Below are 3274 nucleotides of genomic sequence, written 5' to 3' on the forward strand. Positions count from 1 at the left end.
GAATCTGCCTCATGTTAAATACTGAGAGGGATTCTCAAAGTCAACAAGAAAGAGATAAGCTCAGAAACAACACTTTAATACTTAGACAATACTGCTTGTGTTCATGTCCATTCTCACATTTGATACAAGCTCTGGGCTTGTATGCACAAGAACTAGATAACATAGATAGACTGATAGTACTGTAGCCATTATCAATATTCTCTGTAACATGTTCTGTACGACATTTTATTAATACCAAATTTTAATAAATTATCAACATTTCACAAGTCATATAAACTGCCATAATAAGCTGCATAATGAACTGCTACTGCTGCTACTGCATGAGGTAGAGCTGGTGCTATACAACTGTACAGGTCTTTTGCATGTAACAAAGTCTTTCATTTCGTTTTTTAATATGTAGCCCAAAATAGTCAATCAACTCTTCCTTCTTCAGCTTCATAAATTTCTTCCAGCATACTGATTACTGTACGATGAAGATCTAATAGTATGACTGTGTATGTGGGGGGGGGGGGGGCATATGAATGAGTTAGTAAAACACTGTGGCACTGACCTGGAGCTTTCTATCCCAGTTCTGTTTCTTACTATATAAGCCGATAATCAGGCCTTACACCTCCAGTCATATTTTCTGCAACTGACAAAAATTTGAAGCACAAAACCTGTACCAGTTGATGGACCTGACATTGATAAACACTCTCATGAAGTCAGTATATTTTAAAAGCATGTGTGTTTCTTAAAAAGGGAGCATAAAACTTCAGATGAAATAAGCCATACTCAACACTACAACACATTCTAAATGGTATGAATAGGCAATTTTTGCCTTTCAGTAGATCAACCTACATACATACAACCAGGAAAACTTGAAGAATAGTAATATGGATGAGTACTGTTTCTTAAAAAGGGATCAAATCTTGTAAAATTGTAGTTTTTCTGTAGTAAAAAGTCTTTGTTTCTTTAGTTTTACAAACTGGCAAGATAATCTAACTCTAAATAAAGCACAACATCAGTGTAACACCATGAGAGGTCATGAGGCACTAAAGGAAGACCACAACAGACTTTTTCTGCTTTTTGCGGGCATTCTGGCAGGAAAACAGGCGAGTCACGGATGGTTTCATTACAAAACTGCAGAAACACATGTAAAATGATCACGTGAACCACTTCCGTTGCCAACCCTTCCCTCCTATATCTATGAACCAACTAGCTAGCTACATGTACAAACCTCGCAGCTGCATTTAGTGGTGGGCGGGTCTGGTCAAAGTTTATGCATGGCTTCCAGCTAGCTGAACCTAGCTAGCTAGCTCATGTAGCTCCACAGTAGTACTGCTAGTTCTATGCCTGTAACTGTTCTAACTGCATAATTCTGAGGCTGTGAGAGCAAGTTTGACTGTCTCCACTGATGTTCAAATGACTGTTTTGCTGTTTTTGCAGTAAATAAATCAGTTGTTGACTGGTTGCCTAGTAATTATGGTTTATAAACAACCTCATCCTCGGGCTGCGCCCTCGGTATTGGTTGTTTATAAGCAATAATTACTAGTCAACCAGTCAATAACTATAACTTCTATCTTCATGTTTTGAAGGTCCTGAGGAAAGCAATACACGGCACATCGTTGCAGTATGCATATTTTCCTTATATGGTAGTATTTGTTTTGGAGGCTTCCAACATTCCACTTGTTGTCAGACGGATACCAGTCTCTTTCTTGATGGCCAAGTATATACTGGGAATCGCTTCCTGTATCTCGAAACAATTGCCCACATCCACAGCATCTTTTAATCCTATTGTTCAGCTGCATAATGAAAAATGGCTTATCAGACCTGATTACAGCTGTTTTCTGGGAAAGGTGTGTTCTGCTTGTTGCCAAGCATTTGAGAGAGGATAGAGTGTAGTTAATCATCTTGACCTAATGGGGGTTGGTTTCGTTGAGGAGCAAGTGAGTTGAGAGATGACGCAATGACATTGCTAGAATGCAGAATGATGTTGTTAGTAGTGACTGGAACAGTTGGTTTCGTCATACAGGTATTGGTAGTATTGGATTTATCACTAAACGGAATTCGATCTGTCTTCTGCTCCAATGGGATATGTACTGGAGCGCCGTACTTTCTTCTAGAAGGTTTCTTTTGACCAGCATGCTTATACGTTCCATGATAAACTGCACTTGTGAGATTTACCTTATTGGAAGTCGAACAATGAAACCATGTTATGTAGTTCCTTAGCTGTTTGCAGTTTTCAGCCACTGCAAGACAATGTGCACAAATGTTACTATTAAAGTTTACCTATGTAAAAGGGAATCTGCTTTCTAGCAAGTCAGCTTACTTCACATTCTCCACAAAGTTGGTAAAAGGACTGTCTGACTCCGACTCCGAATAGTAGGATTCTGCCATAGCTAGCTAGCTAGCAGAGCTGTAGCAGTAGAAAATACCACGTGGATCATAATTTTATGCAGACATGTGATTGGCTACCGTAAGGCCATAAGGCCATGTTTTCAGTTCACCCCGTCTGCAATAGCCTCACGAATTAGCCGCCCCTGAGGTCTGAAATCGAGGCTAGATACATGCATGAAAAGATGAATAGATCAAGCTTGAGCCCCGCCCTGAGCCTTAGGAAATCAACTCCACAGAAGGAGCCAACGAAGGAGAGTCCCTTTAATATGTAGAGAGCTTTGTCCCTCCAGGAATCTCCAATTTGGCAAATAACTGCTATGCGTGTATCATGCTCGCTAAACATTGTATTATGGATGTAGCCGCAACTATATGTGCGGAGCACAGTACACATCATTGTTCTCATGAAGGTAAACATATTATAAAACAGAGATAGCCAATGGGTATCCATGCATGGTGTGTGATAGAAAAAGTGGACTGTTTGATGAGGGAGTACAGGGGCATAGCCAGGATTTGAGAGAGGGGGATGCTGGATGAAGGAATTACCAGTGCGCTCTGTGCACTGGCGGTGCAAAATGCGCCCCAACGTCTGGGGGCACTCCCCCAGAAAATTTTTGTTGTTACATATGCTCTGAGATTGATTCTAACGCAATCTGGCTAAAGAAATGAGGGTACTGCTGCTTTGAGGGTACTTACTGGTGGTTAAGCCACATCATGTCCTATAAAATGTTGAGTTGTGACAATTAAATCATGCAGCTGCTAATCAGGTTCTGCTTGTGAATTAGCAAGACAGGGTGGCAAGCCACTTGCAGTTGCAGTGCTGCTCTGTGAACTGGGCTCAACTGAAAAATACTCAAAGAGTGACATGATAATGATGGTGATAGCTGCTGAACAGTTCTGC

The 3274-nt window shown here is 40.7% G+C and overlaps 1 long non-coding RNA gene across 1 annotated transcript; it reads right to left on the reverse strand.

The window, feature by feature from the left end:
* Window positions 1-234: 234 nt before the first annotated feature.
* LOC135333544 (uncharacterized) lies at window positions 235-1197 on the reverse strand. Its single transcript, XR_010393969.1, has 2 exons — window positions 551-1197; window positions 235-490 (listed from the first exon to the last, which is right to left on the reverse strand). It is a non-coding gene; the product is annotated as an uncharacterized LOC135333544 (long non-coding RNA).
* Window positions 1198-3274: the final 2077 nt, after the last annotated feature.

The sequence above is a fragment of the Halichondria panicea genome, chromosome 3 (genome assembly GCF_963675165.1).
Source record: "Halichondria panicea chromosome 3, odHalPani1.1, whole genome shotgun sequence".
Lineage (NCBI taxonomy): Eukaryota > Metazoa > Porifera > Demospongiae > Suberitida > Halichondriidae > Halichondria > Halichondria panicea.